The sequence below is a fragment of the Taudactylus pleione genome, unplaced genomic scaffold (assembly GCF_031769625.1).
Source record: "Taudactylus pleione unplaced genomic scaffold, aTauple2 ptg000471l, whole genome shotgun sequence".
In the NCBI taxonomy this organism is placed as follows: domain Eukaryota; kingdom Metazoa; phylum Chordata; class Amphibia; order Anura; family Myobatrachidae; genus Taudactylus; species Taudactylus pleione.
This window is the reverse complement of record NW_028284873.1, coordinates 3,542,586-3,569,659: the sequence shown is the minus strand read 5'-3', so window position 1 is coordinate 3,569,659 and position 27,074 is coordinate 3,542,586. Positions and strand designations below refer to the sequence as shown.

Below are 27,074 nucleotides of genomic sequence, written 5' to 3'. Positions count from 1 at the left end.
TCCTTGCTACAGGAAATTACTGGAGATTTAGCAAACCCTCTTCACTTCACAATCAGCCAAACTCGAGTAATTTTTCACTAGTGAAGATAGGATTTGGGAATTTACCAAGATGAGCGTTTCTAAACTCTCATGAGAACGGACAATACTCCTGTAAAAATTTGTGAAATAAATTCACCTGCCTGTGAGCTGCGAGTTTGACAGAAACATACACAGATTAGTGTGATCCATGTATGTTTCTGCCTGTAAATAGTAAATTACAGGTTAATTTGTTAAAAAAAATAAAATTACATAGGGTTACCCCCCCCCCCCAAAAAAAAAAAGCATAACCAGCCCTGAGCTGCTCAGCCAGTCCCAGTTTCTAAAAATTTGTTGGGGAAAACGTGTAGGGTTCCCCCATAATTTAGGAACCAGCACCTGGCTGCAGAGCCAGTGATGGTTTTAAATATGAGGGGGGAAAAAATGCGTAGGGCTCCTCCCTATATTTAAAACCAGCCTGGGTGTAATGCCACAGCTAGGAGACCCTATCACCAGGTCTCCAGGGCCAAAGCATTAACACCCCAAGCTGGTCAGCCCAAGCCGGGGATCTCAGGGAAGGTGTGGACCCCCCAAAGAAGGTGTCCCCCCTCTCCCAAAACCCCTGGCTTAATTTGAAGCCTGGGGCTCTTCCCTGTACCCCTGGGCTGTGGGTACGGGAGTAATAATATGGAAAATAGTTCAAAACTATTGTATTTTACAGTGGAACTACAGGTGCCAGCATGCCTGCCCTTTTGCACTCATGGAACTACAAGTGCCAGCAGTCGGCCAGCACCCGTACCCCCACTGTAAAATAAATAGTTAAAAAAAAAAAAAAAAAAGTACACACAGTCTAAAGTACAACTTTATTACATTCACCTATCTTACTTACACATACTTACCTGCTGCCAGATGTTCACGTACGCTTCTCTCGTAGAATCCAATGGGAGTACCTGTAAAAAAGATCCCATACTCACCTACATCCTGGCGCTGCTCTCCGTAGCATCCACGGATCTTGGCAAAAAAACAAACCGAGTGATCTGACTAGACACTTACATTAGCGGTGTGTGTGTGTGACCACATACACAGCTAACCGGCTCCTGACTGTTCAGTGTGAACTGTCGGGAGCCGGCAGCCAATCAGCGCCCGCTAACTGTAGAGCGCCCGCTAACTGTAGAGCCCCTGACAGTTCCCACGTGGGCTGGTCAGTGAGTTAGGAGCCAATCAGCGGCCGCTCTACAGTTAGCGGGCGCTGATTGGCTGCCGGCTTCTGACAATTCACACTGAGCAGTCAGGAGCCGGTTAGCGGTGTATGTGGTCACACACACACACCGCTAATGTAAGTGTCTAGTCAGGTCACTCGGTTGCGATACATGGTGCTGATCCCCAAGGAGCTCACCTTCTCGGCAGACACCCTGCAGTATTAGAAAACGTTTAAAAAGGTACAGTTAAGGTTATGTTTTATCCACAACCCCTCCCCTCTTCTGCTCTTTCAGCCCCCACTGAGCAACAGCCATTGGTACCTAATATCAGAGGGGGAACTAGCGGTGGTGCAGCCAGTGGCTTGCCCATAGCCACCGCTACACCCACCGCTAGTGTTCCCCGGGCCCCACAACTGTAGGGCAGACAGTAGTGAGAGCGGTCAGCACTATACAGTAACAAACACACAGCCGCCAATTACAGACTCTCATTGGCTGCTGCATCCACAGAGGGAGCCGTCTGAAGCTCACTCATTAGCTCCGCCTTCCGGCTCCTCCCGCAGTGGGTGATGGGACAGATGTCATGACGTCTCTCCCATAGTGCAGAAGAGTGGGCCAGGACTTGGAGCGGACAGCGGTGGTCGCGTCAGGAGGGGGGATTCAGGTAAGTTGGTGTGTGTGTGTGAGTGTGTGTGTGGGGTTCGGACACTGGAACTGCATAGGGGGGGAGCTACTCGGGGCACTGAATAGGGGGTGGTGGCCGTTACTAGGAGCACTGTATAGGGGGACTACTACTGGGGGCAATGCATAGGTGGGACTTCTACTGGGGGCACTGCAGAGGGGGGATTACTACTGTGGGCAATGCATAGTGGGGATTACTACTGGGGGCAATGCATAGGGGGACTACTACTATGGGCAATGCATTGGGGGAGGGATTACTACTGAGGGCAAAGCATAGGGGGGATTACTACTGGGGGCAATGCATAGTGGGGATTACTACTGGCGGCAATGCATAGTGGGGATTACTACTGGAGGCAATGCATAGTGGGGATTACTACTGGGGACAATGCATAGGGAGGACTACTACTGGGGGACAATGCATAGGGAGGACTACTACTGGGGGGCAATGCATAGGGAGGACTACTACTGGGGGGCAATGCATAGGGAGGACTACTACTGGGGGCAATGAATAGGGGGGCCCAAAGCATATTCTTGCACCTGGGCCCACCACTGCCTAGTATTTCTCTTTTTCTTTGACATAGTTATGGCATTTGTATGCTTTAACCTTTTCTGTCATTTTCTTTATTTCTCCTTAAAAGTTAAATCATTCTTTTTTTTCTGGTAATGTATACTCTGATTTTCAGCCTTCTTGGCTTTCTGTTCAATTTCCATATTTGATAATGTTTGATTATAGAATAAACATGGAGTTTGAAATCAAGTAACTTCCTTTAACCACTTAACTGGCGTGGTCGCATGGGATGTGACCACAGCCAGCTATGCTTCAGTTGACATGGTCGCATCCCATGTGTAGAATGGATCTTGTCAAGATCGGGCCCGCACTCAGAACTCCATAAGTCGTGTGGTTGTGACGTTGGTGTTTTACAAATCACCCTAACAATAAAATATACTTTTCTGCCACTACCAAGGAATTAGTTTAGGAAGAAATCCTCCCACAGCGGCATTATGAAGCTCATGCGCCAGGGACTAAAGTGCAATGAGGGGAGTTCCCCCCCCCTGAGCACTATTTGGATGATCTCTGTAAGTGCATAGACCAGCTGCAGCAGGGGGGGGCTGATCATTCGTCCCCCCTGGCACATTCTCCTCTGCATGTGGGGAAGGAAGTAATGCATGGGGATGGGGGCATAATACCCCCGGGGGGATCTACTATCAGTGGGGGTGGGGAGAGGGGTACATAAAGTAATATGATGCTGGAGAGGGGGTGGGGGGGTGTGTGTGTAAACTAATTAGAAAAAAATGACACTGATCACAGGGAAGGAGGAGGAGAATTGTGTTGTTGTTTTCCTCCCATGTGATCTAATCAGGAAGTTGTTACTAATGACCTCTAGTAAGAATATCGGAAAATGGAAAATAAAAATGCGCTCTAGGGAGATAAACAAAATAATATGTCACATACATGATCATTATACTAAAAAAAAAAAAAAAAAAAAAAAAGGATTCTTAATTTTTGGCGGTTTTTAGGTAAGCTGAAGTGAATTGCTTTTTGCACACAATGGGGGGAATCCAATTGGCCCCGAAGCTTTTTTCAGGCATTCAGCAGGCTCTGAAAAAAAATCCCCAATAATGAACCAGTTATCGGGAAGCCAGTGGCGAAAACACATTGGTCCGTGAATTTATCACAGGTCTGATGTGTATTCGCCCGAAAACATGTAATTATTTGGGTGGTAAAATGGACTTAAGTTGAATTGCTCGAAGGTAAATAAAAATTATCAGGACTAATTGACCCCCCCAAAAAAAAAAAATCTGGGAGGAGGGAGGATATTCTGCAAACAGAACAGACAGGTATGTGACTGTTGAAAATGACCCAAGTATTTTCACCTTTGCATAATTAAAGAAAACCACAAAACATGACCTATTGGCGGTACTTGATGACTGGATTTGAGAACCACTAGTTTAGTAAATACAAGATCAAGGCAGGAGAATGTAGATTATCAATAGGGATGTTGAAACAAGATGTAGTCTGGAAACAGACAGTCTAAATGCCGACTGCCGGCTTCCAGACCGCTGTATCCCGACTAGGGACGAATGACAGGCGTCTAAATCGAGCGGATCCCGGGCGCCGCAGCGGACAGCCGTGGGGAAGGGGGGGGGGGTGGAGGGTCTGGTTTTGGGCTCCCGGGGGGGACTTAGGGTTAGGCACCCCCCCACGGGAGGTTAGGGTTAGGCTAGGGGGAGGGAGGGTTAGGGTTAGCCACCCCCGGGGGGAGGTTAGGGATAGGCACCCCTCCAGGGGACTTAGGCTTAGGCAGCGGGGAAGGGGGGTTAGGTTTAGTCACTTAGAGGGGGGAGTTAGGGTTAGGCACAGGGGGGGGGGGAGGTTAGGCACCCCTAAGGAGGGTTAGGGGGGTTAGGTTAGTAAATACTTACCTTTAGGACGATCGGGATTTCCTCCTTTGTCGGGCAGCGGCCGGCGGTATTACATATCACACCCGTTGAAATCTCCCATGTTGATGAAGATGATGATGGGGATGTCAGAGGAAAGAAATGACAGCCAAGCAGAGAAATTGTTGGTGTGGCCCAGAGGGGGTCTGACTGTATTTCTCCCCTTCCTGCATCCCGCCCAATTAGAAGTGACCACTGGCCACAGAAACTGTAAGCATGTGACCGCATGTGCAGGCTGTATAATACGAACTGAACGTCGCTCATCTAATGTTTGCAGGCCATCCGCTATATCACTACGGAGGGGGGACTACTCGGGATGGTGGAGCTACACAGGGGAGAAGCTAGTTTGGGTAAAGGCAATGTTACACTGGGTGCTGCTGGATGCTATAGCCAGTCTGGCTTTGGTGTGGGTATGAGTATGTGTGTAATAATGTCCGATGGTCCTGGCAGCAAACTCCTTCTTAGTCACAGGCAGATATCTGCCTGTGACTAAGGGGTAAATTTACTAAGATACGAGATGGTCCCGATTTTCAAAGTGATTTATCTCACTGGTACTTGCCAAAACTCGGGGTGATTTAATCCCTTTTTTTTTACCAAATTTACCAACAGGCGATTTGAAGCTAAACGAGTTGGCCGATGGTGAAGCAGACCGAGATATCTCTCCAGAGTATCTCGATTTGCAGGAGATTACTCACCCGAGATTGCAGTGTTTTCTCTCTGCAAATCTCTCCCGAGCTAGCAGCCTGCACATATACATGAGATATGTGTTGGCTGCTTGTGTGTTAAGACTTGTAAAAAGGTGTTAAATGACGTGAGGTTTCCCCCCCCCCCAAAAGACTAACCAGCCCCGTACTTGCCAGCCTGTCCTGGTACTTAATTTACAGGGAAAAAAATGTGTAGAGTTCCACTGTAAATTTAAGAACCAGCACCAGGCAGCAGGGACAGAGCTGGTTTTAAAAATAGATAGAAAAAAAATTACGTGAGGCTCCACGTATGTTTAAAACCAGCCCTGGACCCTTTCTAGCGGGGGGGCTGATGCCACAGCCAGGGGTGCCCTTTCACCGGACCCCCCCAGCCGCAGCATCAGTCCTGACGGCTAGCCAGCCCAGGCCAGGGATCCCTGGGGAGTGAGTACCCCTCCAATAAAGGGGCACCCCTCTCCAGGGCACCCCTGGCCTAGGCCAATAGCCCGGGGCTATCCCCACCACCCCTGGGCAGTGGGTAGCGGGTTGATAGTGTAGGTGTAGTGTAAAATTAGAATTAGCAACATTGTCTTTACAGTGGAACTACAGGTCCCAGCAAGCCTCCCCCGCATTCTGGTACTTGGAGAACCACAAGTACCAGCATGTGGGGCGTTAAGGGCCCACTGGTATGTGTAGTTCACCTTTGAAGAAATGTGTAAATAAACACAACACACACCGTGAGAATAAAGTTTTATTACATACATACATACACATACTTACCTGCTGCCAGATGTTCACGACGTCCACTTCTCAACGTAAAGTATCCATTCGAAATATCTGAAAAAAAGCCAATACTCACCGTTTTCGATTTCACTGCCATAACACGCCCATGAAACACCCCCCTTTTACTATCACTTTAGGTCACCTTCCAGTCTCCACCCTAATATGCCCAGGGATCACAAACCCCTTATCAAGTGTTAGCAATTCCATACACAATTCCAAAATGGCATAGAACACTTGGGTTTGCACATGCTCCCACTCTTCCTGTACAAGACTCTTTCCTTTCATCTCAGGATTCCAGTCGACACTCCTGTAAGCTGCTACTACGCCGAACAGCAAGTCCAGGCGGCCGCCTAAGTACCGGTGAGCTATTCATCTCTAAGGGAACTACGGGCGGTTGTTAATGGCGGAAGACCTCGTAGCCTGAGTTCTAGTTGGCTTACTAGGAGTGGTCACTAGAAATCTTAACAGCGCCAAAGGAAACTTTCGCCCTGTGCTCCAGAAGTTCTAGAACCAGCCCTGTGTACACCCATTCTATATACTTATGCTGGGCAGAAATGCTGCAGTATCACAGCTTATATTAAACAATTGGACCCATATCGCAGCATGCAAGAGCTTAATCCATTCACCCATGCTACTTTTGCCTACAGCCTTATGGAGTGGGGGGGATGGCACAGTTGGGGATGGCGATGGGGTCACGGGCACACGAGAGCCGATGGTGCTACTTGTGTGCAGATGGTATGGTGCGGAAATACCCGGTGGTAGATAGTCAATGGTAATACTGTGGCTTTGGAAGCAGATGGTGCTACAAATGTGCCGATGGTAGCAGGGCAGTGTAGGTGCGGCTTGGAAGCCGTAGAAGAAGCTGGAGAACCGGGAACAGCCGAAGGTGCGGCAAGAGCCGATGGTAGAGGAGTAGGTAGTTGGTGCTGTGGCTTGGAGAGCCGATGGCAGCACGGTAGTATAGGTGCAGCTAAGACTCCGTAGGGAGGCTTGAGAGCCGGAGACAGCACGGAAGCCACTTCGGGAAGGCCAAAATCCGCACCACAAGGAGGAATAGAACGCTGAGAAATCGAGGGAACTCACAGCTATAGTTGGCAAAAGTCCAGTATGTACAAATAGGAGGAACCACCAATCACGCTGCACTGTGAAAGACACGTCACTTCTTGAGGCGTGCCGATCACCTAGCAATAGGAGAAACTGGAGTAACCCCGTCCTGACTGGGTAACCTGCTCGAAGGAGACAAGTCATGACAGTAGCAAAATATAGGGGTTTGGCTTCGTGGGGAAGGGCCATGGCCACAGAATAGTACTAATTCCCATAACACTACACAGTAGTGTCCGTTATTCAGATTACACTACACAGTAGTGTCCATAATTCACATTACAGCACACAATAGTACTCCTTACACACGTTACACCTCAATTAAGCCCCTTACACACGTTGCACCACAATAGAGCCCCTTAAACATGGTTCATCACAGTATAGCCCCTTTTACATATTTTGCCATGGTAGAGTCCTTTATACATGTTACACCACAGTAGAGCTGCTTATACACGTTACATTACAGTAGAGTCGTTTCTATACATTATGCCACAGTAGAACAGTAGAGCCCTTTATACATGTTACAATGCAGTACGTTTGTACACTGTAAGCAACAGTAGAGCCCCTTATACACTGCAGGACACTGGGAGGGGGTGGAGCGCATGTTAAAACTCTTAAATAAGAACACTGCCCCCTTAACTGAAAACCCAATACCGTTATTGTTCATTATATCGTCCAGTGGATATGCCATCAATGACCAGCAATGCGCACTCCCACTGGTCGTTGATGACGTCACTCATCGCCTGAACCTGCTGTCCAACCTGACAATATCGTCAGGTTGTGCAGGTTCGGGGATGAGGGAGGGTGACGGCACTGAACGATATCGTGAATTATATCGTTCAGTGTGTGTGCTCAATGTCGTTAAGGGCATTGAGAACACCACTGCAGGGGACACACTACACAATATCGCTCATGGAGCGAATAGTGTAGTGTATATGCCCCATAACACTCCACACACCCACAGATCCTAGTTGGAAAGGACCTCTCTGATGTTGCAAACCACGTGAAAGCTGCAGAAGGGCAGGACCGCTTCAGTGTTACCATCCACGTGGGCATAGAGGGGGAATATATTTTTGTGGCGAGAGTAGTGAGCCACTGTACCCGAAGCATGGCGAGCACAGCGAGCACGCGAGGGGCTGCTTTTGGCCACCATTCTGATCCTTGCCCCTCCCCCTTTGGTCGCGGGTCACGTGGGTGTGAAGTCAGAAGTCCATTGCAGCACCCAGTTCTAGACCTAACCCTCCCCTCACTGTGCTGCACTTACCTTTTACTTTCACTTCACTCACGGGTGGTAGCTGCTGCTGGGAGAGACTGAGCACTGTGTTGGGGGCAGGGCTGCTTGATGGTGACTCATCGGACCACTGACAGAGATCTGAGGAGTCATCAAGTAGCCTCATCCCCACGCCAGTTGCTCAGCCTCACCAGCGGAGTGTCTTAGACATTAATGCTGGTGCCAGGCAGTTCCGGGAGGGAAATGGCAGCAGCGCATCCGCGGCGGACAAGGACAGTACGAGCAGCTATAGAGGGCGATCACCCCACTTCCCTCCTCCCTCCTGGATCCACCACTGCCTCTTGCTGCCACAGTCCCTGAAGGAACCACCGCTCACATGTCCTCCCTGCAGCAGGACTCAGGGGCGACCCTGTGGGAGGGGAGCAGCACCAGGGGCAGAACTATGGGAGACAATGGAGGCACCTGCCGCCGGGCTCCAGCACTGAAGGGGCACCTCCTCCATTGTCCACAACATATTCACTCCACTTAGGGCTGTAACTATGTACCCGAAGTGTACTGTCATGGCCGCCCAATACATGGCACCCCTTTCCGGCACCCGTGAAGCCACCATACATTAGTGGAGAGCTCCATGTCAGACCATCAGCTGCCGCCTTCTATCTATAGCCTGTCTACATGCGAATTGCTACATTACAGTGTCAGCGGCCGTGACGGGGGGGCACTAAATTATAACTTGCCTCCGGGCACCTGAGATGAACTTAAGCCACTGAGCAGCACAGCCCCTTCTCATACACTTTTTCTAGCCCCGGCAGGAACCTTACCTTCCTTGAAGTCCGGGGCATGGCTGACAGCAGGGAGCATTAGTTCCTTGCGGGCCGCGCTGTACATACCAGCGTAGTCAGACAGTCTTCTTCTTTTTTATATATATATATGTGGCCTCAGCAGCACCCTCTAGGGGCCGGCGCTCTGGGCGACGGCCCTGTTAGCCCACCCCTAGAGCCATCCCTGGGTGTAGAAGCCCAGTGTAGACACTGTATAAACCACAGGCTTCTATTAGCAGGACTGGGTGATCTGACCAGCAATGTCAAGGCAAAATTGCTAAACATTCCCTACAAGATTAAAATACCTAACAAAATAAATAATAACATTACAATTACTTACCAGGCTATTCTCCAGCACAGTTGTCCTGTCAGTGAGTGAGATCCTATCCTGTGCTCAGATGTTGATTCTTGTGATGACGCTTTCCTGCAGAGAGGACATGATAATTACCTTCTGACATTAAACATAAGAAACTCCTTATAAAAGGGGCAAGTCCACTGCTAGAATTCTTAGCAACAGAGCGCTAGTGACACACACAAACACACACACACACACACAGTCAACTCCAGATACTCGGCACTAGCACCTAAATCCACAATAGTTGTAAGGTGCCTTCCTCAGTGTAACAAATGCAGTTAATAGAAGTAACAGGCGGCACTCGAACCATGCATCAAAAATAATGACACGGAAACTCCGTAGAATAAGTCAGTCAACGTTTCAATTCCTTTCAAAGAATTTTCATCAGGATGTCCAATGTCCTGATGAAAATTCTTTGAAAGGAATTGAAACGTTGACTGACTTATTCAACGGAGTTTCCGTGTCATTATTTTTGATGCATGGTTCGAGTGCCGCCCGTTACTTCTATTAAATATATATATATATCTAGAAAGGAGGTGAGAAAAGGCGCTCTCTGGTGTAGTATTTAAGAGTATTTGAATTTCCAAAAATAGGTATAACAAGTACCTTCATCAATTATAAAACAGGCACATCGGGGGTCTTAATATGGAGCCAGCGTGTACTCGATCTCAAAAGAATCCCGGAATCGACAGGTAACTTTATCAAAGGTGCCCTCGGAATTCTGAGACAACCACTTTGGTTCCGCTCCTCCCCGTGCATTCAATAGTGGAACATGCAGGTAAAATGGAAGAATTTGCGCTCTCAAAATATCATAATTTTTGAGATTTTATTGCAACAAAATAAAATTAACAAACAGAAAAACAAAAAGAAGTTCTTACATTAAAAGTAGGTGGGTCTCATATAGAGACACTAGGCATAGTATAACCGCACACCACCGTCAGGACGAAGTCCAACCCAGTGAGCTGGGTATAAGAGACAAAACGCGTTGAGGTGGTGTGCGGTTATCCTAATAAGTTATGAACTAATAAGTGTTGCCTTGTCATCTGTTAATTATTATTTCCCTACTAAAATAACACATTTATATTGCTTTGCTTCTAATAATAAATGCCCCTATTATGAAACACATTTATATTATCTACTTATTAAAATAATAAATTATCATTGGATGTTTGATAAATTATTATTGCACCTTTAATTGGTCAATATTGTAACCCTAATAATTGCAGAAACCACATCTGTTTTCATTGTATTTGTTTTAATTATGAAAATTTTGCTATGAATTGCAACCAACATCATCCACAAATAAGAGATCTAGACAAGCACTTCTAAGCATAATAGATTCCAAAGTAATTAGCACTAAGCCAACTGTTCTTATTTCAAAATGCACTGTGTGATATGATACTGCAACACATACGGACATTTCCTGTTGGTAGCCCTTTAAGTCTGCAACAACATTTGGCTCCCTAAAAATACTAATTTTGCTTCTGGCAGAAGGCTCCATCTGTTGTAATATACAGTAGGTGCCAGAGACTGTACTACATACCCTACCACTACTTAAATCTGCTCATTTTTATTTTCTACAGTGTTACCACGAATTAGACAAATGTGTAAGCAGGAAAACTGCCAAATAACACCAATTTACTCACTTGGTTACATGCCATTACAATGACCCAGCAGCATTATATATTGTCAATGCAAAAATGCAGCTATAAAAGATAAATAAATGGCATTCTTTCGTGCCACAAATGTGCTGTTAAAATGGCTTAAACAGCATATTCTACGAGCAGGGGCGTCTTTAGAGAGGAGGGGGTCCGTGTGCATCCCATGTCATGGGCCCCCTCCTCTCACTCCGGTGGCCGGCAGCTGACTGACCCGGCTGGCCGGCCACGACAGCATCAATAGACTCTGGGCACTAGAGTGTGCCCGGAGTCTATTGCGCATGCGCCGATCGCCGTGGAAATAGCACAGTGCCATTTTCTCTGCAATTTCCTCACAGCGCATGCTCAAAACACAGAATAAATGGCCGCGGTGGACATTTTCAGGCGTTTGAGCATCGTTGGGAGACCCGACGCGGGACCTCGGAGAGGTAAGTTTTACATAATATGGGTGCAGGGTGTGCGGTGCGGGCCCCCCCTGCACCCATTATAGATACGCCCCTGTCTACGAGTCTGTAATGATTTCTAGGAGAGCAATGTAACAAACTATGTATATGACCCAAACAAAATGTTGTTTCCATCACTTCAATTAATAGCCCTGATCCCCTAATGGACTGATCTGGGGAGAGGAGGCAAGTCTCTCAAGAAGAGAGCAAAGGGTAAATTTACTAAGATTCGAATTTGGTCGAGTTGGCATTCTTTGGAGAGTCTGGGCTTTTGTTTCCACTCGCAAATTTACTTATGTCAAACTCAGAGAAATCTCCTTGCTACAGGAAATTACTGGAGATTTAGCAAACCCTCTTCACTTCACAATCAGCCAAACTCGAGTAATTTTTCACTAGTGAAGATAGGATTTGGGAATTTACCAAGATGAGCGTTTCTAAACTCTCATGAGAACGGACAATACTCCTGTAAAAATTTGTGAAATAAATTCACCTGCCTGTGAGCTGCGAGTTTGACAGAAACATACACAGATTAGTGTGATCCATGTATGTTTCTGCCTGTAAATAGTAAATGACGGGTTAATTTGTTAAAAAAAATAAAATTACATAGGGTTACCCCCCCCCCCCCAAAAAAAAAAAAGCATAACCAGCCCTGAGCTGCTCAGCCAGTCCCAGTTTCTAAAAAATTTTTGGGGAAAACGTGTAGGGTTCCCCCATAATTTAGGAACCAGCACCTGGCTGCAGAGCCAGTGATGGTTTTAAATATGAGGGGGGAAAAAATGCGTAGGGCTCCTCCCTATATTTAAAACCAGCCTGGGTGTAATGCCACAGCTAGGAGACCCTATCACCAGGTCTCCAGGGCCAAAGCATTAACACCCCAAGCTGGTCAGCCCAAGCCGGGGATCTCAGGGAAGGTGTGGACCCCCCAAAGAAGGTGTCCCCCCTCTCCCAAAACCCCTGGCTTAATTTGAAGCCTGGGGCTCTTCCCTGTACCCCTGGGCTGTGGGTACGGGAGTAATAATATGGAAAATAGTTCAAAACTATTGTATTTTACAGTGGAACTACAGGTGCCAGCATGCCTGCCCTTTTGCACTCATGGAACTACAAGTGCCAGCAGTCGGCCAGCACCCGTACCCCCACTGTAAAATAAATAGTTAAAAAAAAAAAAGTACACACAGTCTAAAGTACAACTTTATTACATTCACCTATCTTACTTACACATACTTACCTGCTGCCAGATGTTCACGTACGCTTCTCTCGTAGAATCCAATGGGAGTACCTGTAAAAAAGATCCCATACTCACCTACATCCTGGCGCTGCTCTCCGTAGCATCCACGGATCTTGGCAAAAAAACAAACCGAGTGATCTGACTAGACACTTACATTAGCGGTGTGTGTGTGTGACCACATACACAGCTAACCGGCTCCTGACTGTTCAGTGTGAACTGTCGGGAGCCGGCAGCCAATCAGCGCCCGCTAACTGTAGAGCGCCCGCTAACTGTAGAGCCCCTGACAGTTCCCACGTGGGCTGGTCAGTGAGTTAGGAGCCAATCAGCGGCCGCTCTACAGTTAGCGGGCGCTGATTGGCTGCCGGCTTCTGACAATTCACACTGAGCAGTCAGGAGCCGGTTAGCGGTGTATGTGGTCACACACACACACCGCTAATGTAAGTGTCTAGTCAGGTCACTCGGTTGCGATACATGGTGCTGATCCCCAAGGAGCTCACCTTCTCGGCAGACACCCTGCAGTATTAGAAAACGTTTAAAAAGGTACAGTTAAGGTTATGTTTTATCCACAACCCCTCCCCTCTTCTGCTCTTTCAGCCCCCACTGAGCAACAGCCATTGGTACCTAATATCAGAGGGGGAACTAGCGGTGGTGCAGCCAGTGGCTTGCCCATAGCCACCGCTACACCCACCGCTAGTGTTCCCCGGGCCCCACAACTGTAGGGCAGACAGTAGTGAGAGCGGTCAGCACTATACAGTAACAAACACACAGCCGCCAATTACAGACTCTCATTGGCTGCTGCATCCACAGAGGGAGCCGTCTGAAGCTCACTCATTAGCTCCGCCTTCCGGCTCCTCCCGCAGTGGGTGATGGGACAGATGTCATGACGTCTCTCCCATAGTGCAGAAGAGTGGGCCAGGACTTGGAGCGGACAGCGGTGGTCGCGTCAGGAGGGGGGATTCAGGTAAGTTGGTGTGTGTGTGTGAGTGTGTGTGTGGGGTTCGGACACTGGAACTGCATAGGGGGGGAGCTACTCGGGGCACTGAATAGGGGGTGGTGGCCGTTACTAGGAGCACTGTATAGGGGGACTACTACTGGGGGCAATGCATAGGTGGGACTTCTACTGGGGGCACTGCAGAGGGGGGATTACTACTGTGGGCAATGCATAGTGGGGATTACTACTGGGGGCAATGCATAGGGGGACTACTACTATGGGCAATGCATTGGGGGAGGGATTACTACTGAGGGCAAAGCATAGGGGGGATTACTACTGGGGGCAATGCATAGTGGGGATTACTACTGGCGGCAATGCATAGTGGGGATTACTACTGGAGGCAATGCATAGTGGGGATTACTACTGGGGACAATGCATAGGGAGGACTACTACTGGGGGACAATGCATAGGGAGGACTACTACTGGGGGACAATGCATAGGGAGGACTACTACTGGGGGGCAATGCATAGGGAGGACTACTACTGGGGGCAATGAATAGGGGGGCCCAAAGCATATTCTTGCACCTGGGCCCACCACTGCCTAGTATTTCTCTTTTTCTTTGACATAGTTATGGCATTTGTATGCTTTAACCTTTTCTGTAATTTTCTTTATTTCTCCTTAAAAGTTAAATCATTCTTTTTTTTCTGGTAATGTATACTCTGATTTTCAGCCTTCTTGGCTTTCTGTTCAATTTCCATATTTGATAATGTTTGATTATAGAATAAACATGGAGTTTGAAATCAAGTAACTTCCTTTAACCACTTAACTGGCGTGGTCGCATGGGATGTGACCACAGCCAGCTATGCTTCAGTTGACATGGTCGCATCCCATGTGTAGAATGGATCTTGTCAAGATCGGGCCCGCACTCAGAACTCCATAAGTCGTGTGGTTGTGACGTTGGTGTTTTACAAATCACCCTAACAATAAAATATACTTTTCTGCCACTACCAAGGAATTAGTTTAGGAAGAAATCCTCCCACAGCGGCATTATGAAGCTCATGCGCCAGGGACTAAAGTGCAATGAGGGGAGTTCCCCCCCCCTGAGCACTATTTGGATGATCTCTGTAAGTGCATAGACCAGCTGCAGCAGGGGGGGGCTGATCATTCGTCCCCCCTGGCACATTCTCCTCTGCATGTGGGGAAGGAAGTAATGCATGGGGATGGGGGCATAATACCCCCGGGGGGATCTACTATCAGTGGGGGTGGGGAGAGGGGTACATAAAGTAATATGATGCTGGAGAGGGGGTGGGGGGGTGTGTGTGTAAACTAATTAGAAAAAAATGACACTGATCACAGGGAAGGAGGAGGAGAATTGTGTTGTTGTTTTCCTCCCATGTGATCTAATCAGGAAGTTGTTACTAATGACCTCTAGTAAGAATATCGGAAAATGGAAAATAAAAATGCGCTCTAGGGAGATAAACAAAATAATATGTCACATACATGATCATTATACTAAAAAAAAAAAAAAAAAAAAAAAAGGATTCTTAATTTTTGGCGGTTTTTAGGTAAGCTGAAGTGAATTGCTTTTTGCACACAATGGGGGGAATCCAATTGGCCCCGAAGCTTTTTTCAGGCATTCAGCAGGCTCTGAAAAAAAATCCCCAATAATGAACCAGTTATCGGGAAGCCAGTGGCGAAAACACATTGGTCCGTGAATTTATCACAGGTCTGATGTGTATTCGCCCGAAAACATGTAATTATTTGGGTGGTAAAATGGACTTAAGTTGAATTGCTCGAAGGTAAATAAAAATTATCAGGACTAATTGACCCCCCCAAAAAAAAAAAATCTGGGAGGAGGGAGGATATTCTGCAAACAGAACAGACAGGTATGTGACTGTTGAAAATGACCCAAGTATTTTCACCTTTGCATAATTAAAGAAAACCACAAAACATGACCTATTGGCGGTACTTGATGACTGGATTTGAGAACCACTAGTTTAGTAAATACAAGATCAAGGCAGGAGAATGTAGATTATCAATAGGGATGTTGAAACAAGATGTAGTCTGGAAACAGACAGTCTAAATGCCGACTGCCGGCTTCCAGACCGCTGTATCCCGACTAGGGACGAATGACAGGCGTCTAAATCGAGCGGATCCCGGGCGCCGCAGCGGACAGCCGTGGGGAAGGGGGGGGGGGGTGGAGGGTCTGGTTTTGGGCTCCCGGGGGGGACTTAGGGTTAGGCACCCCCCCACGGGAGGTTAGGGTTAGGCTAGGGGGAGGGAGGGTTAGGGTTAGCCACCCCCGGGGGGAGGTTAGGGATAGGCACCCCTCCAGGGGACTTAGGCTTAGGCAGCGGGGAAGGGGGGTTAGGTTTAGTCACTTAGAGGGGGGAGTTAGGGTTAGGCACAGGGGGGGGGGGAGGTTAGGCACCCCTAAGGAGGGTTAGGGGGGTTAGGTTAGTAAATACTTACCTTTAGGACGATCGGGATTTCCTCCTTTGTCGGGCAGCGGCCGGCGGTATTACATATCACACCCGTTGAAATCTCCCATGTTGATGAAGATGATGATGGGGATGTCAGAGGAAAGAAATGACAGCCAAGCAGAGAAATTGTTGGTGTGGCCCAGAGGGGGTCTGACTGTATTTCTCCCCTTCCTGCATCCCGCCCAATTAGAAGTGACCACTGGCCACAGAAACTGTAAGCATGTGACCGCATGTGCAGGCTGTATAATACGAACTGAACGTCGCTCATCTAATGTTTGCAGGCCATCCGCTATATCACTACGGAGGGGGGACTACTCGGGATGGTGGAGCTACACAGGGGAGAAGCTAGTTTGGGTAAAGGCAATGTTACACTGGGTGCTGCTGGATGCTATAGCCAGTCTGGCTTTGGTGTGGGTATGAGTATGTGTGTAATAATGTCCGATGGTCCTGGCAGCAAACTCCTTCTTAGTCACAGGCAGATATCTGCCTGTGACTAAGGGGTAAATTTACTAAGATACGAGATGGTCCCGATTTTCAAAGTGATTTATCTCACTGGTACTTGCCAAAACTCGGGGTGATTTAATCCCTTTTTTTTTACCAAATTTACCAACAGGCGATTTGAAGCTAAACGAGTTGGCCGATGGTGAAGCAGACCGAGATATCTCTCCAGAGTATCTCGATTTGCAGGAGATTACTCACCCGAGATTGCAGTGTTTTCTCTCTGCAAATCTCTCCCGAGCTAGCAGCCTGCACATATACATGAGATATGTGTTGGCTGCTTGTGTGTTAAGACTTGTAAAAAGGTGTTAAATGACGTGAGGTTTCCCCCCCCCCCAAAAGACTAACCAGCCCCGTACTTGCCAGCCTGTCCTGGTACTTAATTTACAGGGAAAAAAATGTGTAGAGTTCCACTGTAAATTTAAGAACCAGCACCAGGCAGCAGGGACAGAGCTGGTTTTAAAAATAGATAGAAAAAAAATTACGTGAGGCTCCACGTATGTTTAAAACCAGCCCTGGACCCTTTCTAGCGGGGGGGCTGATGCCACAGCCAGGGGTGCCCTTTCACCGGACCCCCCCAGCCGCAGCATCAGTCCTGACGGCTAGCCAGCCCAGGCCAGGGATCCCTGGGGAGTGAGTACCCCTCCAATAAAGGGGCACCCCTCTCCAGGGCACCCCTGGCCTAGGCCAATAGCCCGGGGCTATCCCCACCACCCCTGGGCAGTGGGTAGCGGGTTGATAGTGTAGGTGTAGTGTAAAATTAGAATTAGCAACATTGTCTTTACAGTGGAACTACAGGTCCCAGCAAGCCTCCCCCGCATTCTGGTACTTGGAGAACCACAAGTACCAGCATGTGGGGCGTTAAGGGCCCACTGGTATGTGTAGTTCACCTTTGAAGAAATGTGTAAATAAACACAACACACACCGTGAGAATAAAGTTTTATTACATACATACATACACATACTTACCTGCTGCCAGATGTTCACGACGTCCACTTCTCAACGTAAAGTATCCATTCGAAATATCTGAAAAAAAGCCAATACTCACCGTTTTCGATTTCACTGCCATAACACGCCCATGAAACACCCCCCTTTTACTATCACTTTAGGTCACCTTCCAGTCTCCACCCTAATATGCCCAGGGATCACAAACCCCTTATCAAGTGTTAGCAATTCCATACACAATTCCAAAATGGCATAGAACACTTGGGTTTGCACATGCTCCCACTCTTCCTGTACAAGACTCTTTCCTTTCATCTCAGGATTCCAGTCGACACTCCTGTAAGCTGCTACTACGCCGAACAGCAAGTCCAGGCGGCCGCCTAAGTACCGGTGAGCTATTCATCTCTAAGGGAACTACGGGCGGTTGTTAATGGCGGAAGACCTCGTAGCCTGAGTTCTAGTTGGCTTACTAGGAGTGGTCACTAGAAATCTTAACAGCGCCAAAGGAAACTTTCGCCCTGTGCTCCAGAAGTTCTAGAACCAGCCCTGTGTACACCCATTCTATATACTTATGCTGGGCAGAAATGCTGCAGTATCACAGCTTATATTAAACAATTGGACCCATATCGCAGCATGCAAGAGCTTAATCCATTCACCCATGCTACTTTTGCCTACAGCCTTATGGAGTGGGGGGGATGGCACAGTTGGGGATGGAGATGGGGTCACGGGCACACGAGAGCCGATGGTGCTACTTGTGTGCAGATGGTATGGTGCGGAAATACCCGGTGGTAGATAGTCAATGGTAATACTGTGGCTTTGGGAGCAGATGGTGCTACAAATGTGCCGATGGTAGCAGGGCAGTGTAGGTGCGGCTTGGAAGCCGTAGAAGAAGCTGGAGAACCGGGAACAGCCGAAGGTGCGGCAAGAGCCGATGGTAGAGGAGTAGGTAGTTGGTGCTGTGGCTTGGAGAGCCGATGGCAGCACGGTAGTATAGGTGCAGCTAAGACTCCGTAGGGAGGCTTGAGAGCCGGAGACAGCACGGAAGCCACTTCGGGAAGGCCAAAATCCGCACCACAAGGAGGAATAGAACGCTGAGAAATCGAGGGAACTCACAGCTATAGTTGGCAAAAGTCCAGTATGTACAAATAGGAGGAACCACCAATCACGCTGCACTGTGAAAGACACGTCACTTCTTGAGGCGTGCCGATCACCTAGCAATAGGAGAAACTGGAGTAACCCCGTCCTGACTGGGTAACCTGCTCGAAGGAGACAAGTCATGACAGTAGCAAAATATAGGGGTTTGGCTTCGTGGGGAAGGGCCATGGCCACAGAATAGTACTAATTCCCATAACACTACACAGTAGTGTCCGTTATTCAGATTACACTACACAGTAGTGTCCATAATTCACATTACAGCACACAATAGTACTCCTTACACACGTTACACCTCAATTAAGCCCCTTACACACGTTGCACCACAATAGAGCCCCTTAAACATGGTTCATCACAGTATAGCCCCTTTTACATATTTTGCCATGGTAGAGTCCTTTATACATGTTACACCACAGTAGAGCTGCTTATACACGTTACATTACAGTAGAGTCGTTTCTATACATTATGCCACAGTAGAACAGTAGAGCCCTTTATACATGTTACAATGCAGTACGTTTGTACACTGTAAGCAACAGTAGAGCCCCTTATACACTGCAGGACACTGGGAGGGGGTGGAGCGCATGTTAAAACTCTTAAATAAGAACACTGCCCCCTTAACTGAAAACCCAATACCGTTATTGTTCATTATATCGTCCAGTGGATATGCCATCAATGACCAGCAATGCGCACTCCCACTGGTCGTTGATGACGTCACTCATCGCCTGAACCTGCTGTCCAACCTGACAATATCGTCAGGTTGTGCAGGTTCGGGGATGAGGGAGGGTGACGGCACTGAACGATATCGTGAATTATATCGTTCAGTGTGTGTGCTCAATGTCGTTAAGGGCATTGAGAACACCACTGCAGGGGACACACTACACAATATCGCTCATGGAGCGAATAGTGTAGTGTATATGCCCCATAACACTCCACACACCCACAGATCCTAGTTGGAAAGGACCTCTCTGATGTTGCAAACCACGTGAAAGCTGCAGAAGGGCAGGACCGCTTCAGTGTTACCATCCACGTGGGCATAGAGGGGGAATATATTTTTGTGGCGAGAGTAGTGAGCCACTGTACCCGAAGCATGGCGAGCACAGCGAGCACGCGAGGGGCTGCTTTTGGCCACCATTCTGATCCTTGCCCCTCCCCCTTTGGTCGCGGGTCACGTGGGTGTGAAGTCAGAAGTCCATTGCAGCACCCAGTTCTAGACCTAACCCTCCCCTCACTGTGCTGCACTTACCTTTTACTTTCACTTCACTCACGGGTGGTAGCTGCTGCTGGGAGAGACTGAGCACTGTGTTGGGGGCAGGGCTGCTTGATGGTGACTCATCGGACCACTGACAGAGATCTGAGGAGTCATCAAGTAGCCTCATCCCCACCCCAGTTGCTCAGCCTCACCAGCGGAGTGTCTTAGACATTAATGCTGGTGCCAGGCAGTTCCGGGAGGGAAATGGCAGCAGCGCATCCGCGGCGGACAAGGACAGTACGAGCAGCTATAGAGGGCGATCACCCCACTTCCCTCCTCCCTCCTGGATCCACCACTGCCTCTTGCTGCCACAGTCCCTGAAGGAACCACCGCTCACATGTCCTCCCTGCAGCAGGACTCAGGGGCGACCCTGTGGGAGGGGAGCAGCACCAGGGGCAGAACTATGGGAGACAATGGAGGCACCTGCCGCCGGGCTCCAGCACTGAAGGGGCACCTCCTCCATTGTCCACAACATATTCACTCCACTTAGGGCTGTAACTATGTACCCGAAGTGTACTGTCATGGCCGCCCAATACATGGCACCCCTTCCCGGCACCCGTGAAGCCACCATACATTAGTGGAGAGCTCCATGTCAGACCATCAGCTGCCGCCTTCTATCTATAGCCTGTCTACATGCGAATTGCTACATTACAGTGTCAGCGGCCGTGACGGGGGGGGGGGGCACTAAATTATAACTTGCCTCCGGGCACCTGAGATGAACTTAAGCCACTGAGCAGCACAGCCCCTTCTCATACACTTTTTCTAGCCCCGGCAGGAACCTTACCTTCCTTGAAGTCCGGGGCATGGCTGACAGCAGGGAGCATTAGTTCCTTGCGGGCCGCGCTGTACATACCAGCGTAGTCAGACAGTCTTCTTCTTTTTTATATATATATATGTGGCCTCAGCAGCACCCTCTAGGGGCCGGCGCTCTGGGCGACGGCCCTGTTAGCCCACCCCTAGAGCCATCCCTGGGTGTAGAAGCCCAGTGTAGACACTGTATAAACCACAGGCTTCTATTAGCAGGACTGGGTGATCTGACCAGCAATGTCAAGGCAAAATTGCTAAACATTCCCTACAAGATTAAAATACCTAACAAAATAAATAATAACATTACAATTACTTACCAGGCTATTCTCCAGCACAGTTGTCCTGTCAGTGAGTGAGATCCTATCCTGTGCTCAGATGTTGATTCTTGTGATGACGCTTTCCTGCAGAGAGGACATGATAATTACCTTCTGACATTAAACATAAGAAACTCCTTATAAAAGGGGCAAGTCCACTGCTAGAATTCTTAGCAACAGAGCGCTAGTGACACACACAAACACACACACACACACACACACAGTCAACTCCAGATACTCGGCACTAGCACCTAAATCCACAATAGTTGTAAGGTGCCTTCCTCAGTGTAACAAATGCAGTTAATAGAAGTAACAGGCGGCACTCGAACCATGCATCAAAAATAATGACACGGAAACTCCGTAGAATAAGTCAGTCAACGTTTCAATTCCTTTCAAAGAATTTTCATCAGGATGTCCAATGTCCTGATGAAAATTCTTTGAAAGGAATTGAAACGTTGACTGACTTATTCAACGGAGTTTCCGTGTCATTATTTTTGATGCATGGTTCGAGTGCCGCCCGTTACTTCTATTAAATATATATATATATCTAGAAAGGAGGTGAGAAAAGGCGCTCTCTGGTGTAGTATTTAAGAGTATTTGAATTTCCAAAAATAGGTATAACAAGTACCTTCATCAATTATAAAACAGGCACATCGGGGGTCTTAATATGGAGCCAGCGTGTACTCGATCTCAAAAGAATCCCGGAATCGACAGGTAACTTTATCAAAGGTGCCCTCGGAATTCTGAGACAACCACTTTGGTTCCGCTCCTCCCCGTGCATTCAATAGTGGAACATGCAGGTAAAATGGAAGAATTTGCGCTCTCAAAATATCATAATTTTTGAGATTTTATTGCAACAAAATAAAATTAACAAACAGAAAAACAAAAAGAAGTTCTTACATTAAAAGTAGGTGGGTCTCATATAGAGACACTAGGCATAGCATAACCGCACACCACCGTCAGGACGAAGTCCAACCCAGTGAGCTGGGTATAAGAGACAAAACGCGTTGAGGTGGTGTGCGGTTATCCTATGCCTAGTGTCTCTATATGAGACCCACCTACTTTTAATGTAAGAACTTCTTTTTGTTTTTCTGTTTGTTTATTTTATTTTGTTGCAATAAAATCTCAAAAATTATGATATATTGAGAGCGCAGATTCTTCCATTTTACCTGCATGTTCCACTATTGAATGCACGGGGAGGAGCGGAACCAAAGTGGTTGTCTCAGAATTCCGAGGGCACCTTTGATAAAGTTACCTGTCGATTCCGGGATTCTTTTGAGATCGAGTACACGCTGGCTCCATATTAAGACCCCCGATGTGCCTGTTTTATAATTGATGAAGGTACTTGTTATACCTATTTTTGGAAATTCAAATACTCTTAAATACTACACCAGAGAGCGCCTTTTCTCACCTCCTTCCTAGATATTCTACTATTTGAGACGATACTACAACAGTCTCTCGGGAGAAAATCCTGTCACACGGGGAGTGTAATTTTGAAGAATTCATTTTAAAAAAGGACTGAAACACACAGATATATTGTGGTGCAGCGCTTTTAACAGTACCCTTGTTCTGTAAATAAATTATATATATATATATATATATATATACACACACACACACACACACACACATATAAATACTGTATATATTTTACACACTTACATACAAAATGAACCCTTATATCACGCTTACACAGGTTCAGCTGCACCAATTAGGTGGACCTCTGCTAGTAGAGGACCTAAAAATAGAAATGGAAAAGAGTGGGTACCTTTGGTGCGCTATAACTTTGAATAGGAGAAATTTCCACCACTTAGCATCGCTTTATGTACTTATAATTATCTGGCTTCAACAATTTTTCCCTCTGTTGATATACCAAGAATAAAATATTCAGGTATAAGAATTACAGGCTGCCATAGGGCTTTTATTTTATGAATAATATCCAAAACATAAACAAATGGTGATTTGAAGTGTAACTAGAAGGCTGTGTTTGACCAACAACTAATATTGCAATAAATACCCCTAAGTGGAGGAAATTTCTCCTATTCAATTAATATTCAAAGTTATAGTGCACCAAAGGTTCCCCCATACTAATATAATATATATATATATATATATATATATATATATATATATATATACACACACACACATACACACACGCAGAATTGGGCCAACAGATTGTTAATGTATGGATCCCTCAAGAGAATGTGTGAACATATGCAGATTGCACAAAGCATTAGATACACCTGCCAGTAGTCATATGACTGAGTACTGTTGCAAATATACACTATGGGCCTGATTAGAGCTGTACACTATTCCAATGTCCAGGCAGTTGAGCGATTATCGGTGATCTGGGCATGAGTACCAGCCACATTGCGCACATGCAGCAATTGAATTGCGATTACGGTTGCAGTGAGGATTCAATTGCAAATGATTCACAGGAAGACATTTTGTGTGAGGTAACGGGGTGGGACGACTAAAACAGAGGCGTGTTCTGGACATTTTCGGGGCGTGTTACTGGCAGTGTCTGTGATCCTGTATGCAGGAAACATGGCTTTAGCATCGTGCAACGGCAATGCTATATGACCATAGACTCACTCAAGAAATTGATGTTTTGAGTGATACTGCGAAAATCGCGGCTGCAAAAGCATAAACTGTGAATCAGGCCGTATATGCTGCGGATGATGAATGGTGGTCATCAGCAGTAGGTAGGCACTTCTGATTGGCTAATTGTAAATTCCCCTCTGAAGCTAATAGGTGCTTTTTTCGTTGATCATGCCTATGTATGATTTTGTGGACATATTTTAACATTTATTTTCTACATTCATTCATATGCCATGAAGAAGATTTTATCTGCTGTATTATAGAGCAATATATTATATATCACAGGTTTTCAAACTCGGTCCTCAGGACCCCAAACAGCGCATGTTTTGCAGGTGTCCTCACAGAATTACAAGTGAAATAATTCGCTCCACCTGTAAATCTTTTAAAATGTGTCAGTGTGTAATGACTACACCTGTGCATCTGCTATGTGACCTGGAATACGTGACCTGTGTGGGGTCCTGAGGACCGAGTTTGAGAACCTCGGTGTTATATTATATTTTATATATGTATATGTATTATATTGTATATATGTATTATAAGGTATTTTACAGCAAATGCATTTTTCAATATTAAAACAAATGTTTAAAATGTTTGTTGGGTATAAGTATTTCTGAATGTAAGTACACATGATGTAAACCTGGCACATATGCTACTGAGGCACAGCTGGAGGCATGTTATGATTTCTACCTATCATATGTGCAGAAATAAATGCTAAGAAGCTGAGCAAACAAATAGCGTCACTGTTGGACACATATAGTCAGCATCACCCCCAGGCCACATAATAACTCAACACTATTAACCATTTATTTTTATAGTCAGGCTCCGACAATTTTAAATGGTTATATATAGTAAGCTTGCCATATCATCCCTTTAATTTCGTGCACGTGAATTACACAGGTTCTGTGGCTGATTAAACCCAGGTGAAGTGGAGAAGTCAGCCAGTCCCAGAATCTGTGTAATTCATGTGTGTCCCGAATTAAAGGGATGGTATGGCAAGCCTACTGTATATAGTTGCATAACTAAACTAGTCAGGTGACAAAATATACCAGCTCATCAGCACAATTACTTTGTTACTTTCTTCAACCATTCATTTGTACAGCTGTCTATCATATATGGAGCACATATACTGTACCTAATTAATAATATAAAAGTTACATATAAGAGAGCTGACTATAGCAAGTTACCGCCTGTATTCCTATACATAGGTGGGTGGTAATAAAACAGCTGGGATGACCCTGCACTATTGTATCATAGAAACTTGGCAGTGAAAGTGTTAAAATGAAGAGCTGTGTGTTTGTGCAATCCTCAGGATAAGCAGACTGTATCATCTTAGTAAGATAGTAATTCAAATACATCACATACACGTTTTGAATGCACAAACCACACGATGTGGTGTAAATACATGCACAGGAAACACATGATCAAATTCCATTGTACAGAAAGACAATGCAGCTGTATACTTACAGTGTAAGGAGGAGAGCACAAACCATATGGCTTGAGAAAAGAATGAGAACTTGTGTGGCTGGAAGCAAAAGGGTGGAGGAGTGTGACTGGGTGGGAAGGAACCCTCTTGCCGCCAAACCAGCACGTATCTGATCTACTTTAAATATTAGTTTCTGCAAAATCAACTGTTCCTTGCAATCGCTTGTGTTACACAATACTGTACATACAGTTATTTTCACTGTGTCTGCACGCCAGCTCAGAGCTAGCAATATAGCATATAAGGGATTATAGCATACCTCCCAACATGACCCTCTCCAGGAGGGACACAATGCTCTGTTCCTGGACTTCCCTGCTAATTTATTATTGCCATCACCTGTGGTGAAACACCTTTCTTATCAAATAACTAGTTCAACACAGGTGATAACAATCAGAAATTACCAGGGAAGTCCAGAAATAGAGCATTGTGTCCCTCCTGGAGAGGGTCATGTTAGGAGGTATGTTATAGAACACAGTTTACTTACAGAGCAGTGGATCATACTTGCCAGCTCTCCATGATTGTCAGGGAGAATCTCTGAAGAGTCTAGCAATTTTCCTGATTGCATCTTACCCCTATTATGTAGCTGTTATATACCTGAGAATAAAAGAAATAAGATATATAATATATACATTCAAATGGGATCATCAGTGTCATTTCCCTGCATTGGTTATTAGGTAAAATGATGTATCAGTGTGTTTTCATCAACAAGTAGATTTTATTGAGCAACAACTGCTACTTTGGGGCTCATTTCCATTTGGATGGAAGGGTATACTTGCCAACTTTCCCTCATTGTCAGGGAGACTCCTTGAAATAGTAGCAATCTCCCTGATTGCACCTTGCACCTGTAAGAGGGGAGAGGTGCAGTGCCTGCTGCCGTGCAGGTGTACTTCTGTTTCTTACCTTGCGTCGCACCCTCTCACCTTCAGGCTCTATGTTGAACAGACGGTCCTGGAATTCCCAAACAGAACACGGACACTATGAGGGGTATTCAATATGGGAGCGAAAAGTCCATGCTGGACTTTTCGCTCCACATCGGAGATTTTCCTGGGATAAAGTATCGGTTGCTCACCCGCTTTATCCCAGTATTCAATATAAAAGCTACGAAAACGGGAAACTGCGAAGTGGGATCTGCGTAAAAAAATTAATTTTTCCTTGAATAAATTGTAGGACCCCCCTAAAGTTGTAAAAACATGGGGGATCACTATGGGTACCCCCGTTTTTGCCTGCAAATGAAAGTCGGGGATTTAAATAATCGCAGCAGGTGTTTTTTCCCAACATTGAAGAAGTGTTGCAGAAGAGCACTTAGGTTATTTTTTTCATTTTTTTAAAGCGGTCCCATCAAATTTGGGGTACATGAAAATGGGTACTAGCATATTTTTATGTCCCTAAAGTAAGTTTTAAAAAATTCTGCAACTATGCACCTGCCGCTAATAGCCTATTCTAGAAAACACCTGCCGCATATTTGCAGAATAGCCTTGAACCTATTTCCCTATTTCTAAACACTTTTTTTTCCCATTTTTTTTTTTGTTCACCCCAATTTTTAAATTCATTTTTTGGGTTGTCCCTATTTTTTTCAAAAACTTTTTTTGCACCCCTAAACCCCAATTCTGCACTTTTTTCGACACCTATTCAGTGGTGAAAAGTTATCCCCGTTTTTTTTTCAAAGACTTTTCGAACCTGCGAAAAGTCTTTGAAATTGAATACAGTGTAAATCCAAAACCAGCGAAAATGATGTCATTTTTTGCGAAATTATCGCAAAAAAAGACTTTTTGCTCCATATTGAATACCCCTATATGACTTAGGAGGAAGGAGATGAGGCGAGAACCGTCCTTCCTCACGTTGACCGACACGCCCTACCGGACTGGGGATAGATTCAGGGTTTTAAGTGAAGATTATCACTGGCACTTTTGGCCTCAGATCCCGAGTTTCCACCTATAGGTACTCTCGCACCAGGTGAAGACCCGACCTTGCACCGGGATGCAAGAC

General features: G+C 46.3%; 1 protein-coding gene across 3 annotated transcripts in view; it reads right to left on the bottom strand.

Moving 5' to 3' along the window:
• Positions 1–25,172, bottom strand: part of LOC148504024 (excitatory amino acid transporter 1-like) — an 89,785-nt gene extending 64,613 nt beyond the window's left edge. For 2 of the 3 annotated variants that reach the window (XM_088448891.1, XM_088448889.1), the window contains exons 1-4: positions 21,633–21,754; positions 21,008–21,091; positions 9,909–10,049; positions 9,288–9,371 (exon numbers count right to left, since the gene is read on the bottom strand). The gene's annotated coding sequence lies outside the window, so the exon portion shown is untranslated. Of the gene's footprint in view, positions 1–9,287; positions 9,372–9,908; positions 10,050–21,007; positions 21,092–21,632; positions 21,755–25,072 lie in introns of those variants that run through there. The other variant, XM_088448890.1, reaches the window with a different exon arrangement.
• Between the last annotated feature and the right edge of the window lie 1,902 nt (positions 25,173–27,074).